This window comes from Anabrus simplex, chromosome 1 (assembly GCF_040414725.1).
Source record: "Anabrus simplex isolate iqAnaSimp1 chromosome 1, ASM4041472v1, whole genome shotgun sequence".
Classification (NCBI taxonomy): domain Eukaryota; kingdom Metazoa; phylum Arthropoda; class Insecta; order Orthoptera; family Tettigoniidae; genus Anabrus; species Anabrus simplex.
Genome location: NC_090265.1, coordinates 902,391,866 through 902,408,988, shown reverse-complemented (window position 1 = coordinate 902,408,988; position 17,123 = coordinate 902,391,866). Strand labels below are relative to the sequence as shown.

Genomic DNA, 17,123 nt, shown 5'->3' with positions numbered 1-17,123 from the left:
GTGGTATTATATGTTCAGTATACGATTGCTCTCGGCCATGTCAGAAACTACTGCTTGTTTATGTCCCTGATGCCGGCTATAAGAGTACAAGTACAGTGTGTAAACTGCTCTAAAAAATGACAGTAACATCAGTAAAAATAGTTACCCAAGATCAAGCAACCAAGCTGTTAAACAACCCAATCTCCCTCATTAAATTCAATGAAGGAGGTGACAAAATTAATAAGAATCATTACAGAGCTATCGAAAAACCTATCCAGTGCTCTGTCGCCAGATACAGAAGCATGCTAAATGTTTGACTGCTCAATCAGTCATTCGGTCAGTTATTGGTGACATTGTTCCTTTCGCTTTAACATTTCGTGGATTTTTATTTGTTGTATTCGTTTGTGTTCTATTCTAATGAATTCACTTTGGTTTTGCATTTGTAGCACTCTCAAATTCTCCTCTAAAATTCAACTTGTCCTGTCAGTAAAGTGAGACTCGCCTAGCTGTTGTGTACCCACTGTGATAAGGAAACACTAGCACCTCGTTGCCCAAGTGCAATTGTATTTTGCATAAGTAACAATATTCATTTGCTGAAGTTTTAATACAGTATTTTGGAATTTTGCTTGTTTATGCCTTACTGCGTAATATTTTCTGATGGTAGAAACCCAAGTATGTTCAGTTATTCATGCCTGAATCAAGGTAATGTCATGTTACTTTTTATTTTTCCTTTCTTTTTTGTTTGTTTGTTATAGTCAAAGCCATTTCTTTTCAGTTTCGATTTAGCTAATGTACAGCAGTAAGGTTCTTCAGTTTGTTGGAATGAATGGATGATAAAATAAATTTAGAAACTAACTGAAAAAAGAAAACATTGAGAACATATTGTACCTGAAAAAGATTTGGTACCATTAGTTTTGACAGACTGAAGAACTGCACATTTACAGACTTTTTATCCGTACAAATCATTCTGTATGTGCTTAATATTGGAAAGGGAAGGGTTCATCATTTTGAACTGTATAGTTCACATTTCTGTTTAGCAGGATATTTTGTGATTAAGTTATTGATATTTCTTCATAACAAAAGAGGAATAAATTCCCCTTTTTCTAAATGTCTGAAATTGAGAAAAATGTTTCTTTGTATATACTCTTTCTGAATTTGATGTGGAAAAAGAAAAAAATCTACATTCTTTTAGCAGAATATTTGAAGCGGAAAATGTACAATACACTATGTAACATGGCAGTTAACTGTTCAAGAGTAAGGAGAAAAGATCTAATAAGAGGGCTGATAGTTGCAGATAAGTTTCTGATATGGAAATAGATTTTGAAAATCTTGTATCACTTATATTGTACTCAAACATCACTTCAACTCCCCTAAGTTGTTTTACCAGCACAAGTTTATTCTTTATAGATTAAAATGTTGAGTTTCTTACTATGAAGGCTTTAAACTAACTTGGTGTAGTTAGCTAAATAATTAAATTAATTGGAACAACCTTATAATAAGAAAAAACAATGCTTAATATTGTAGCCATACAATTCCAACTTGATATGGTCTGTTCAGTAGTTGGTGGTTTGCATTCACTAGCAGTTTGTGATATGACATGCACACACAAATTAATCATGACGGGAAGGATACTGGACTTCTGAAACCTCATTTCTATTGGTATAAAGCCTACCACAGCTCATAGAACAGAACTTGCCAAAATACGTATTGTAGTTTAGTACTTACGTATATTGTTAATGTTTTAAGACCTTCATGGCATGGCTCCTTTTGTTGACAAATTTGCTTGAATTTTAACTAATGCCCTTGATTCAACATCACTTAAACCATTTAACCATCTTCTTGATGAAATGCTGTTATCAATTTTTCAAGAGGATAACAAAATTTTCTTTCTGTGATAGGATTCCTATACTGCCTCTTCCTAAATTAATCATGAGATGTTCTAGCATAAAATGGGCACTCAGATATTCATGAGAAGAGACATTTTGTGAAGAATTTCATGATATAATATTGTCCTCTGCCATTATTGATCAGTATTGTATTTCGAATATTTGCATCTAGTACAATTTTAACACTTTAAAATGTTTAGTGCATGAAATATTGATGAACTTTCACAAATTCAGTCACTCAAGACTACTCTTGTGTTACAAACGTTCTTCAGAAATGTTACTCTGTAGGTTGAGGATAACTGTGTAAATGCTTATATGTTATTAACATGCTTAAATTATGATAAAGAGGAAGTTAGTGGAGAGTTTAGGTGTCAGCTGATGCAGTTCCTTTTCTCTCTTCCCTCCCCTTATAGATGATTAAGAGTTCACTTATGTGGATAGGGCATGCACAGTTTTCTTACCTATGTACTCATTAATTCATTAATTAGTTAATTAATTTATTAGCAGTGGAATCTTCTACTACAGACAGACTTTTTTGGATAGTTGCATGTGAGATGGTGTTTGTCAGTAAATCTCACTTCTTGTGAATTGTAGAATCTATTTAAGAAGCACTCTGTACCTATCTTGTAAAATAGTGGAAGGTCCCTTTTGCACCCATGTGTAGGAGTTTTCGGGAAAGTGGTGTGGGGTCTCCATGTTTCACGACCGACGGCTCACTAGGGGACGGTGTAGCCAACAGTACCACACCTGGCTGTCTTCTCGCCCTGAATGCCTTCGAAGCCATTGGTACCCAGATGCAGAAGCTTGGTGGGCAGCAAGATGGGTGCAGGGGCAAGGTAATAATCCTAGCGTCAACCAGGCTTAAATGCTGCCACCCTTGGCACTATAAATCAAAATTTATAACAATAAGGTTGCTTTTATAACTTCCTTCTGCTTTGGGCAGAATTGATGCAATAATATCATAAGGTCTTTGAATTGGCCATATGTGGGAAATGTCTTGAAGAATTTGTTTTAGAACTGATAATTTGTATCTAAATTTAACAGAAGCCTGTTTTATATTTTCAAGAAATGTAAACAGCTAGAGTTCTAACCCTGTGTAAAGAGAAAGAGGGTTTAAAGTATCCGTTTCATCATCATCATGAATTCCTTCCAGTGAGCCAGGTAGGATGTTTTAGAATGATGTGCCTCCATTTATTACAGTCTTGGTATGCTGCTTCTCTCTCTAGAGCATCCCATGTTTCTCCTCTCTTCTCTTAGTCTTCTCTAATCTGGTCTAACCATCCGGTCCAATCAGTCTTCGTCTCGGAACGATCTTCTCAAAATACTGTCTTGGAATTTGAGTTGGCTACGTCTGCTTAACATGTCCTAGTAACACGTACTACAATGATTACGATCCATTGTCGCCAACATGAGGTCTAAATTATCCCTACTATTGTCGGTTGAGCAGTAGTGCCAATAGCTAGTGAAGGTCACCAGCAAGAACAAGAACAAGATTACACAGAACACTTATCTAAAAATATCTCCAGAAATTCCTTCTCCATGTGGAAGATATGCGGAAGTGCATCCCAAGAAAACATTAAAGAGGTGGGGGGAAAATAAGTGTTTGCTACCATAAAGGATCGATTTCATCACTAACTTCACCCAGTGACACTCACCAATACATTTTAGAATACTGATTTAGTGACTCAAAATTTTAAATAAGATCAAATAAAATCAATAAGAATAAAATATAAATAAATCAATTGGAATAAAATATGAAATAACTTAAACTGAGAAACCAACAGAAATAATTCATGCCATAGTGTTTACTCAAAAATAAATAAATAACTTGAGAAATAAATAAGGAATTTAAATTAATATAGACAATTCATTATCTGTAGATAATCATAAGAGCTTTTCTCTTCCTGAAAATACATGTGCCGTTTATCTTACTCTTATGGAATGAGTATGAAATCCATTACAGTTTGGAGGTCTCCTTAAAATAGAATGCAGTTATCCTTAAGTTACCAGCAATATTTTGTAATTGTCTACAGTTATTCCATGTAGTCAAACGTTTTTGTCACCTACAGCATATTTAGCTTTCAATGAGTCTTCATTTATCTGCACAACCCTTCTAAGACTCGAATGCAATACTATGAAGCTTAAAAAGTGTGTCATTAATTAATAAATTTCCCCAAAAATGCCAAGAAATTATCAGGAAGTCACACCAAAAGAAAATAACTTCATAAACACCAAAGCAACGGGCGAGTTGGCCATGTGGTCAGGGGCATGCGTCTGCGAGCTTACATCCGGGAGATAGTGCCGTCATCAATCAATCAATCAATCAATCAATCAATCAATCAATCAATCAATCAATCAATCAATCAATCAATCAATCAATCAATCAATCATTCAATACTGATCTGCATTTAGAGCAGTCGCTCAGGTGGCAGATTCCCAATCTGTTGTTTTCGTAGCCTTTTCTTAAATGATTTCGAAGAAATTGGAAATTTATAGAACATTTCCTTTGGTAAATTATTCCAATCCCTAACTGCTCTTCCTATAAATTAATATTTGCTCCAATTTGTCCTCTTGAATTCCAACTTTATCTTCATATTGTGATCTTTCCTACTTTTAAAGATGCCACTCAAACTTATTCGTCTATTAATGTCATTCCACGCCATCTCTCTGCTGACAGCTCAGAACATACCACTTAGTCGAGCAGCTTGTCTTCTTTCTCTCAGTTCTTCCCAGTCCAAACTTTGCAACATTTTTTTAACGCTACTCTTTTGTCGGAAATCACCCAGAACAAATCGAGCTGCTTTACTTAGGATTTTTTCCAGTTCTTGAATCAAGTAATCCTGGTGAGGGTCCCATACACTGGAACCATACTCTAGTTTGGGTCTTACCAGAGACTTATATGCCCTCTCCTTTACATCCTTACTACAATCCCTAAACACCTTCATAACCATGTGCAGAGATCTGTACCCTTTATTTACAATCCCATTTATGTGATTACCCCAATGAACATCTTTCCTTATATTAACACCTAAGTTCTTACAATGATCCCCGAAAGGAATTTTCACCCCATTAATGCAGTAATTAAAACTGAGAGGACTTTTCCTATTTGTGAAACTCACAACCTGACTTTTAACCCTGTTTATCAACATACCATTGCCTGCTGTCCATCTCACAACATTTTCGAGGTCACGTTGCAGTTGCTCACAATCTTGTAACTTATTACTCTATACAGAATAACATCATCCACAAAAAGCCTTACCTCTGATTCCACTTGTTTACTCATATGATTTATATATATAAGAAAACATAAAGGTCCAATAATACTGCCTTGAGGAATTCCCTTCTTAATTATTACAGGGTCAGATAAAGCTTCGCCTACTCTAATTCTCTGAGATCTATTTTCTAGAAATAGAGCAACCCATTCAGTCACTTTTTGTCTAGTCCAGTAGCACTCATTCTATCATTTAGGCTACAAAGGTAACATCTGGTATTTTTGTGGAATACCAAACCTACTCAATTTTATGCTTCCTTCCTATTACCATGCCAGTATACAGTAGTTCACAATCTTCTCTCAACAATTTTGAATTTGTCCCTTTCCATTTTGTCTCATTCAATCCCAGTGTATAAATCTTCTTTCCATCATATCTACAATCTCTTCACTCTTGCCTGACAGAGTTATCACGTTGAGAGTTCCTACCTGCAGTTTGCATTTGTACTTTAGTCCAGTCTGAGTATTTTATCTTTCATTGATATTACTTCTTGTACTTCTAGGATTATCTTCAAACTCAGGAGAGTCATCATTCGTTCCAAGGGTACACGAAGTTTGGTGTAAATTATGTAAATTATTCTTCCATCTGAGGCTTGTTTGTAGATTCAAAGCAACAACAAAATAACACACTTCTGCTGACCTGTGAAGCCTAATGCAGGGTTTACTCCCCTTAGCCGTCGAGGATTCGACCTTTTTCCCACAAGGCAGTGGTTTTCTTCTGTACTATCCCCAGATGTACGGGTTGCCTTCTCCACCAGTTCAGCCGCATTGAAACTTTCATTTTACGCCTTTGCTGCTGTTAAGGTCTTCGCAAGCATCTCTGTGCACAAGGCCCATGTTATAGCCTGGGGGACTGGGTCCCCACCAGAACTTGGTCGCTACTGTAGCTTTGATTACATTATAATTGCCCACCCCCGTGGCATGGATGCGCCTGACAGTATTTATCCATGTAGACACAGATCATCTCTGACATCTCATGGGCTGGGTTAAGGAGACTGTCTAATGCCAGCTCCAAGGCATTTGATATAAACCCAAATTAGGGGTAGATATTGATACAAACGTCTCATATACTTTGTTCTAAATCATCTAATGTGGTATGTACTAGAGAATGGATATTACAAAATATATTTTATCTTTCTAATCATTCCTCACATCTGATATTTCATAGTTGCAATGTTCTGTAGCATCATAGTTATAGATCATCGTAATGTTTGTAAATCTACTTGAAATACTTATACCATTATTAGCAGGGGAAAGAAAATTATTTAAAAGATGTGCTGAAATACATAACTACAATGAAGAAATGACATGTACAATATTGTTGTTCTGTTTCAATACTGAAATCAGATGTTTCTCCTTGAGCAGAGTTTTATAAGGTGCCCTCTTGCCCTCTACCTGTGGAACAAATAAGAATGTGAATAACCCTTTCACAGACGTGCCAACTCTCCCGATTTAAGCGGGAGACTCCCGACTTTTCATCGTTCTTCCCAATCTCCCGATCGGCGGGATTAATCCCCCAATTTTCAGAGCAGTTTCAGAAATTTTCATATTATTTTAAACTCCCGCATGTTTCCTTGTTCTATCAATATATGGCCGAGTATGGCTGGTTGATAGTAGTTGCAGTACGGGGCACGGTGGCTGGCCATGTGCTCCTCTTTGGTCTATAATACAGTCAAATATTCAAACAGCTTAATAATAGAAAGTGGAAGTTGCAAGCCAGAAGTAGCATGCCATAGACTTCTACCCGGGGCAGGAATCAAGGAAGGGACCAACGTTCACATTCTGTACTATATGTTGGTGTGATTTTTCAGTTGCGCATGGTGGGAAGTGGGATATACTCAAACATGTGCAAACAAAAAACATAAGGAGAATGTCCAGTGTGTAGGAAAAAACCAAAAACTGAACTTTACACGTAAAAACCAAGATGTAAATCCTGTGATGAATGCCAAGGTTTTATTTACGTCATTTATCATAGAACATAACCTGCCTGTAAATTCTGCCGACCACATGGGGCCTTTGCAAAATGTTTCCTGACTCGGAAATTGATAAAAACAATATAGGTGTGCTAGCATGAAAACAGCGGCTGTCATTACAGAAATGTGCATGGAAGAAAGGGTGAAAAATGGATCGCTTTTGCAGGTGAATGCATTTTCTGTTGCTACTGATGGTAGCAATAAAAGCGACTTGAAAATATATCCTATTGTTGTAACATTTTCTTAGGCCTGAACTCAATGAAATTCAGAGTTGTCTACTCTCTCTGCCTAATTTAGAAGGAGATGCTACTGGAGCTAACATTGCCAATCTTTTGCTCTCAACTTTTCAGAAATTCCACATTCAATTAAAAAACTGCCTAGCTCTTGGTGCTAATAATGCTCCAGTAATGGTAGGATTAAAGAATGATGTGGCAGGATGTTTGAAGCGGGAAAATAGTAACATAATCATCGTAGGCTGCTCTTGTTACCTAATTAATCTTGCTGCAGAGAAGGGTGCGGCGTGCTTGCCTGTAAATGCAGATGAAAGTATAATTCATATATTTTATTATCTGGAAAGGAGTGCAATGAGGAGAGAGAATTTTATGTGTTTAGATAGGAATTTGGTGCAGTGGGACCTTTTGGTTACTTTATTCAGGAGCAAAATTGTGATGGGAACTTTGAAGACTTACAAAATTCCTAAGCACAGTCCAAGTTCAGATATGTCTTGTTTGTCTGAAAAGCTGAAGCATTGTCATAACATTTTACCACACTCCTTAGTTAAAAGGAAAACCCAGTTATCAGTTTTTCAAAAAAAAAAAAAAAAAAAAAAAAAAAAAAAAAAAAAAAAAAAAAAAAAAAAAAAAAAGCCTAGTGATGCCACAAAGAGCCATGCTTTGTCACGTGAAGATCAACTGTTTATGTTCCTTTCATCATATTTACATAAATCTTTTTGCTTTTTTCTCTCAATTTTTAAGGATATCTTTGAGAATCAAAACATAGCTTTTCAGTCAAGTATGCTGTATATCCATTTATTGAAGTCAATTTTGGAGGAACTATTGAAGAATGTGATGACAAGTTTTGTGAAACCACACATGATTAAAGCTCTTCCTCTCTCCTTGATGTAGATTAACATATTCCAGCAAATCGAAAGGATGATTATGATCTGAAGATAGGGAACTCTGCGTTTGGTTTGGCGAACACTTCGAAGTCTCAGAAAAAGTGCATATTCGTCTGTTAGAATGAGACTACATGGTACATAAATTTCCGTTCAAAGATGAAGTTTTAATTAATGCAAAAGTTGCAAATATTTCTGCTATAAGTAGGGCATTATTTTCTAGCCTTAGATTTTTCAATAACAAGTTTTCAAACATTCTGACAAGTCAAACAGAACATTTAGATAAAGAAACTGATATTCTGCACTCCCAGTTCTGTAACTTTCAGCTCAAAGAAACAGACCTAGCAAAAGGAAGAATTGATGTTCAGTGGGCATTGGTAGGTCATATGAAATCACCTGATGGTGGGTGTACTGTACTTAAACATGACAGACTCTCTAAGGTGATGCTTGTTATGTTATCAATTTCACATAGCTACGCAGAATGTGAAAGAATTTTTAGCAGAGTTACAAAGACAAAAACACAGTTCATAACCTTGCTGTCTGAATGAACTTAAGAGAAACTTTTAAACTTAAAATCAGTTCAGCAAGGCAAGTGCTTTGAGCAAAAATTTAATTCCGAAGAGGGCTAAGTCAGCTACAGGTGTGGTGAACAACAATTAGTCATAATGTGTTCAGCATGTTGAAGGATGAGAAGTTCAGGTATGTCCATTATTTAGTATTCACATGTAAATAATGAAAAGATATATATGTTGGCCAAATAGAGTTGTTAATGTAATTAGTACATGTTCTGTCATCTGTGAAATGAAATGAAATGAAATGAAATGAAATGAAATGAAATGGAGTATGGCTTTTAGTTCTGGGAGTGTCCGAGGACATGTTTGGCTCACTAGGTGCAGGTATTTTGATTTGACGCCCGTAGGTGACCTGTGCGTCATGATCAGGGTGAAATTATGATGAAGACAACACATACACCCAGCCCCCATGCCAGCGAAATTAACCAATGATGGTTAAAATTCCTGACCCTGAATGCACCCACACAATTGTGCGTGTTAGGACTTAATACAAAAAAAAGAAATTCAACTCAGTACATATGGATATACTGTACATATCGAATGTTCTGCGGAACAATTTAAAACAATCATAATCTTATACATTACATTTCGTACATCGAGTATGAGTTCTGCATTTACAGTCCTTCTGGTGGCAGCACCCTGCACTTCCATATGTATTGCCTGTAGGGAAACCTAGCCCTCGCAGTTGTGCATATCAACATTCAAAACCTCATGGTATTACGTACAATATTGTATCTTCCCAATTTACGTTCACTAACCAATTTACACACTTCATTGATTACATTCTGATATTCAGTAGAGCTTCTAGATTAATATGACTGGGCAAGTTGGCCGTGCGGTTAGGAGCGCGCAGCTGTGAGCTTGCATCCGGGAGATATGGGTTCAAATCCCACTGTCGGCAGCCCTGAAGACTGTTTTCCATGGTTTCCCATTTTCACACCAGGCAAATGCTGCGGCTGTACCTTAATTAAGGCCACGGCCGCTTCCTTCCAACTCCTAGCCCTTTCCTATCCCATCTTTGCCATAAGACCTATCTGTGTCGGTGCGATGTAAAGCCACTAGCAAGAAAAAAAAAAGAAGATTAATATGAATGTAATACATAAATACTTAAATTTGGCCTTACTGCTTCCCGCCATCTTGCCGATCAACTGTTTTTAAAACTCTTCTTCCTGCACCTTGGTGGTAAAGCGCTAAATAAAAACACCTGAAGTACATACTACGTGTTCCACACAAGCACTGCAGTCTAGTCTAGCGCCAAGAAAACGACAAATATGCTGACATAAATAAAATACAAACCCGCACAATTGTACGAACATGGTCTGAAAGGGCTTGTGAGGTAGTGCTGCTGCTGTACCATGGCTCCACCAATGTAATAAAGAATATGATGATTGTTTCCTCTCAAGAACAGTTTGTATTCAATTTAAATGTATGCATATCTCATTCAGCCTTTTTTGAAAGTGCATGGAAACTGACTTGCGCTCTGGCAGCACTTGACTGAATGTGTGTTTCAGGTCTCATGGGCATAACTACCGAGTATAAGACTGCACAAAATACTGTTTGACTTGAGTTTGTATGTGTTGTGAAGGGCAAGGGAGTGCCAGTGGTTACATGTGAGATCTGCCTCGCATACTCAGACACGTGCCGCCAGAGCGCATGTCAGTTTGCACACTCGTTCATATGAAGGCAGAATAAGATATGCAAACATATGCTTGAAATTTAAATTTAATATAAACTGTTCTTGGGAGGAAAAGAATTCCATATTTTTTCTTTATTGTATTGGTGATGCCAAGGCTACTACTTCATGAACCGCCCCTGCTTTACCTACCAGAACGCAAGCACAAATGATCAAAATTGCTAACTTTTCTTGTGTTTATTTACCGGACAAGTTGGCCATGCGGTTAGGGGCGCACGGTTGTGTGCTTGCATCCGGGAGATAGTGGGTTCGAACCCCACTGTCGGCAGCCCTGAAGATGGTTTTCCGTGGTTTCCCATTTTCACTCCAGGCTGCTTCCTTCCCATTCCTAGACCTTTCCTGTCCCATCATCGCTATAAGACCTATCTGTGTCGGTGCGATGTAAAGCAACTAGAAAAAAAATCTTGTGTTTATTTTATGTTTATGAATAGCATTGTTAAATTATTTTTTTATTTAATTATATCAGGTACATTGGATATCCTTCCAGGTTTATATGTGTGTGTAAAGTAGCCTTGAAGCCTTCAAGTTGAAGGTAAGGCATTTTTTAAATTTCATTTTCGTGTCAACTGAAATTTTGACCCAATGCTAGCACGCGCATGGTCATGTTGCCGGTAGCTATGCTTATTTATTGTTATGTGAGGCAAGCACCTGTTACTTTCAGTACCATTCTTATTAGTTCAGATGAAGGTGTCATTTGAGATTTTGGAAAAAATACTTTAGGTGAGTAGACCCTGCATATGTTGTGTTGTCTTCATAATTTTTTTTTTTTTTTTCCTGAGAGGTTGTAAATTTGTTCAGTTAATTTCTTGAAACTGGAATTTAAAGAAAAATGCTTGTGGATTAATAGTAAATATTGATAATGGTTTCTCAATTTCTAAATTTGTTTTAGTTGATACTTCCTTTTAAAGAATGGTGCTGTACAACGTCTTCATTAAATAATGTGATTTCATGTAACGTAGCATAAATAAGCATGGTCTGTACTTGCAACTTACAATTTGTTTACAAATTTTGAATTTCCTGGCACCACCAATAGAATAATCACCAGCTCCCACTGATGAAGTGTTACTTTTCAGTATGAAGTTTCTTCCCCTAATGAGACATTGTTGGATATCAGAAGGGTGTGGCAATTCCATTGCAAAACAGCTGTAAGGGAAACTGTGTATTCAAATAACTGAAGAATGGAAAAGAGGCATTTTATTTTGTATTTAATCTAATACCTACTTATAAAGAAAGGGTCCAGTTGATTACTTGGGGTGCTTTCTGTATTTTTATTTTTTTCCAAATTTGTAGGCGTTCGATAGTTTATTTGGCTTATGTGGAAAACTGTCCTTGTTTCATTTTGTCGTAGAAATGCCTATTTTTATATCGACTCTAACATCTACGCTTCCATTGCTCCATGAGATGATAGCAGGTTTATTTTATAACTGTTAGTTTCTTCAGTCTGTCGAAACTAATTTGCATCTTCTTTGCGATATGTAATTCTGTTATTATATTTTTTCTTTTTCGGGTAGTTTTAGTTTCTAAATTCATTTGTTCATAAATTAGTTTTGACAGACTGAAGAACCTAACAGTTATAAATTAACTGAGTCGAAACTGAAATAGCTTCAAATATATATATATATATATATATATATATTGTACCTGTCGTGGGCCTCGATAGAGTACTAAGTATAAAATCCTGCTTCACAAATTTGTCATGGATGGAAATCTCATGGATGAAAAACTTCAGTAAATCAAACTCAGGCATCGAAGTCCCATTCTCCCTATTTTCATTCAGTGCAACGGCAACGCTCGAGAGCATACGGGTCATAGTTATGTTCGATGAATAAAATGGGCATGTGATATAAATATCTTGAAAGTAGGGCACTATAGTAAGAGGAATACACAATCTACTAAATCGTAAGAATGGATTTTTACCAAATTCACAACATAATTTTCATTACTGAGAGAAATCATTGGTTAAGAAAAACTTTATACCCGTGAGAGGTGCCGCATAATTGCCTGCGTGGCAATGTTTAATATATAATACACTGAACTTTAACATATAGGTAATGCCATTTAATGTCTTTGTCAGTTTGCTATTCTCTCCTAAATTTCATTCTGGCATTTCCAATCCAAAATCACTCAACACCACATATATTACACTTTTCTACAAATTAATAGGGACTTGTCCCTTTACCTTAATACTGATATCACTTTGATACCCATGATATTGTGACATAACAACATACATTACATGCAGACATTGATACCTCTTGTGAATAATTTTTACGGAGTCGAGATCATGGAATTTGCGTCTGACAAGTACATCCCATCTACTCCAACTAATTACCCAGTCATGAAAGTCACGTCGTCGCCTATCACTATAATTTTTACAATATCACATTAAACATCACCACCCTGCTGAATATATGGGTATCTCTGGTATGATAAACTTACTACTAATATTTATAATGTGGACACTTCAGAGTTGGTTAGCCTGTAACTCCACAAATGAATCAACATACAATTACACACAACACAAACAATCGCATATAATATGGTGGAGCATTATCCCTGTGAACAAATAACAAATACACTTTAATGCCCTCTGCTATCTGTGACCATTTAAAGGTCTATTGGTATTGACACAAGGATTTTGATACCAGTCGGGTATTGAACCACGCCATTTTAGCTTCAAGTTGCTATCTGAAAATCACTACTACGACTTTGTTTAAATGCCTTAATTGGAGGGAATACATCAACTCCAGCTCAAGGAACCCACAGCCTTGCAAAAACAAATTACTAAGCACTTGAATATTTTGAATAAGGTGTTTGAAATGAGCGAATTTATCTCTACCATTTTCAGGCGCACAAGCAGCAGAAACGGCCTTAACAGGACAGAACAACTGAAGGTCTAGAATTTCACTTTCTTTCACCCTCCACTACGAGGCCATAAATCACTCGTCTCAAAGACATGCTCTAGCTACAACAGCTGAGTGGATACACACAATTGCATCCGGAATAAACGATTAATTCTTCATTGATCTCTCGCATGTTTTCCATGCATATTACCTCCATGGGCACTATTCACATCATCGCCTATCACTATTCATTACTGGCCTCTCTGTTGTTGTTGTTGTTGTTATTATTGTTATTATTATTATTATTATTATTATTATTATTATTATTATTATTATTATTATTATTATTATTATTATTATTATTATTATTATTATTTCTCCCGTCCTGCACATTTTCACATATTATTTCTATCGCCCTCAGTTTCAAAGACACATACTTAATATTCATACTGTTAAAGTATCTTCTAAAATATGTAGATGACCCTTAACAATATGGGATTTTATCTATCAAAGTCATTTGATCGCACCTCAAGCAGTCTTATTCTCTTCACTTAACAGCATCCTTAAACTAAAGGAGGATGTCTATAGTCATGTTAAATTTAAATTGTGAAGCACCTGAACAAATTAATATTTGGAACTTAAGAAGATCATATCATCTGAATTTACTTGGAAATATTGTGGAAATTAGCCAAATTATTTAAATCCACCCCATCTTTCGAGAGCTTCACTAAATAGACATACAACCTATACAACCCTTAACAATATGGGATTTTATCTATCAAAGTCATTTGTTCGCACCTCAGGCAGTCTTATTCTCTTCACTTAACAGCATCCTTAAACTAAAGGAGGATGTCTATAGTCATGTTAAATTTAAATTGTGAAGCACCTGAACTACTAAATACTGTAAATTATGCAGAGTTTATTGATTCCTTTCATGTACTTCTCCTGGGCTTGCAACAAATTTTCCTTATTATTATTATTATTATCATCATCATCATCATCATCATCATCATCATCATCATCATCGGGTCATTTGAATCAATGTTTATCTGACTTGAAAATGATGTGACAATGGTAGTAACCACTCATAAGCTCGAGATGGACTACCACACGTAGCGATTAGTGTGTCTGAATATCGCCACTCGCACCCCGTTCATTACAGATAGAGATATTCGCTAATTTGTCTATTCCCAACTGAGCGTCACTCTTCACTTATGGTACACATTCCTGGCTGATCTGATGACATTTATTTTATTACGTTACTGCTTCTAATAACTGCATATGAGCTAATTATGGCACAATGATCGTTAGTTCTCTATGCTTAATATCTCACTTCGCACTGACGATTGCAGATATCGTAACCCGGTCTTTAAATGAAATTCATTTGTTTAGCCTGCAGATCATATCACTTGTATTCACTCTGTCACTGAGTACTGATGTCAGTATCACACACATCTACCATACACTAACTGTAGCTCTACACAAAGAAATACTTAGGCACTATGAAACCAATAAGCTTCTGGCCGACACAGAATAAACTGTCAAAAACATATCAGATGTAAGACTTTTCAGGCGTTTGCTCTATTAAACGCTATTAAACGCTGGTTAATAGAGCAAACGCCTGAAAAGTCTTACATCTGATATGTTTTTGACATTTTTGACATGCTCTATTGGTGAAAAATATCTAAATCCCTCCATGGGAATTTAGAATTTTCCATACAGAATTACTAGACAGAATAAACTTCCGACTGAAAAGGACTTAATATACTGAATAGGCTGAACAGACTGCGTAGACTGAATAGAATGAGTATTGCCAGGCAGGGGGTGGCTCCTTATATATAGGCCCCTTTAAACAACAAGCATCATCATCAGCTCCTTATATAGCTGACCAGTGGAATTCGTCCTGGAAAGGGAATGCTCCTTCCACTTTGACCCAATCGCTCCACTAGTAATCAATTTCTAGAGTCGAACGGATATTAAATTTATAGATCTTTACACCTTCTATCTACTGAACTATTTTCATTCAAATCGCATTGCAGGTTTAATAGTAATTGATAAAGCGTTTTTTGACTTTTTGGGGCGTGATTGTGGGGGAAGTGAGGACTCCCCGCTCTGTGTTACGAACACTGCCATACACCTCTGACATCCATTACTGCGGCGCTATCTTAAGTGCGCTATTAGGAATGCGTTCGAGAAGTAACTCATATTTCTATACTACTAAATACTGTAAATTATGCAGAGTTTATTGATTCCTTTCATGTACTTCTCCTGGGCTTGCAACAAATTTTCCTTATTATTATTATTATTATCATCATCATCATCATCATCATCATCATCATCATCATCATCATCATCATCATCATTTGAAACACTGTAAGTTAACCACGCCTTCTGACACTGGCAGCCTTCTGAGAGTAGCATCATCTCTTTATCTCCCTTGCATGATAAAAGATGGCAATACTAAGGTCGTGCTTATTCAAAGCTTCTCCCTCTCTGTACGCGTAATTAGAGCTCTTGCTTCCGAGCTCACACGGCATAGTTCATATCCCGGACGGGGCATAAAATGCTGTTGCAACCAAATACTTCATTAAATGTTGCGGAAAATGGCACATGTATCTAACTGGGCTTCATGACATGTCTATGAACGTGGTATTGAATGGTTTCAATATGTAAAATATGAAATGCAAGTAGGTAAAAGTTTAGCCAACAGAAAGCACAACAAGCAGCAAATAAAGCCTGTATGTAAGGACAGAGATTTCCAGGGCTGGCCAACCACTGCTGGCGACTGTAATATGGAGATCTCTTAGATCCGTTGCCAGTGTGTAAAAAAAAAAAAAAAAAAAAAAAAAAAAAACACCCGAAGTATGGAATCTGCAAGGAGGCTGGTACCTCTTGATGACAGCTTACCTGTTCCAAAATCTCCAGAAAATGAAACTGAAATTTTCCAGAGAATAGAATGAGACAGTTATTGATGGTGAAGAATTGGAATGTGCTTCTGATCCTGAATACGTTTCTGAGTTCTCGAGTTCTGAATTGCTGTGATTACCCAACATTAATTGAACAATGTTATTAGAGATATTTTACTCCTGAAAGAAAAAGCGGAACTTCTAGTTTCCTGGCTTAAGCAGCAACGTCTTGTTGAAGATGATGTCAGAATCTCCTATTACAGAAAACGAACAAAGCCTTTAGAAAAATTAGTTTTGTTAGATGGTCCAGTGGTCTTCTGCAACAATGTGCCTGATCTCTTTGAGGAACTAAAACAACAATATATTGTTTCAGACTGGAGGCATTTCTTCTTTTACTCTTCCCAGAGAACTTTCGAGGCTGTTCTGCATAATGACATTGTAAAGCCTTCTGTACCTATTGCTCACACTGTTCATTTAAAAGAAAACAATGAAAATATAAACATAGTACTGGAATCGTTTCAATGCAGTCTCCATCATCAGTGGCATATCCGTGGTAATTTGAAAGTCAGTCATGTTGATGGGTATGCAGAGAGGATTTACTAAATTCTGCTGCTTCCTTTGTCTATGGGACAGTCAAAACACAGGCGAACATTACATCAAACAAGAGTGGAAATCTAGAAGCTCTTACAACTCAAGAGAAGAAAATGTTCCGCAAGCTTCCTTCTCTCCATGTAAAGTTTGGCTTAGCAAAAACGTTTGTAAAGACGTTTTGAAGAAAAAATTCAAAAGCATTCTGGTATATCCTCGAACCTACTACGCTGGCATAACAGGGGCAGAGGTGATACTCCCACATGGCGCATCCCAGGTGACGGATAGGGGGTCCTAACTG

At 36.6% G+C, this 17,123-nt stretch overlaps 1 protein-coding gene across 5 annotated transcripts in view; it reads left to right on the top strand.

Moving 5' to 3' along the window:
* Positions 1–17,123, top strand: part of Rfx (regulatory transcription factor Rfx) — a 560,573-nt gene that overhangs the window by 284,311 nt on the left and 259,139 nt on the right. The gene's annotated exons all lie outside the window — the stretch shown is intronic.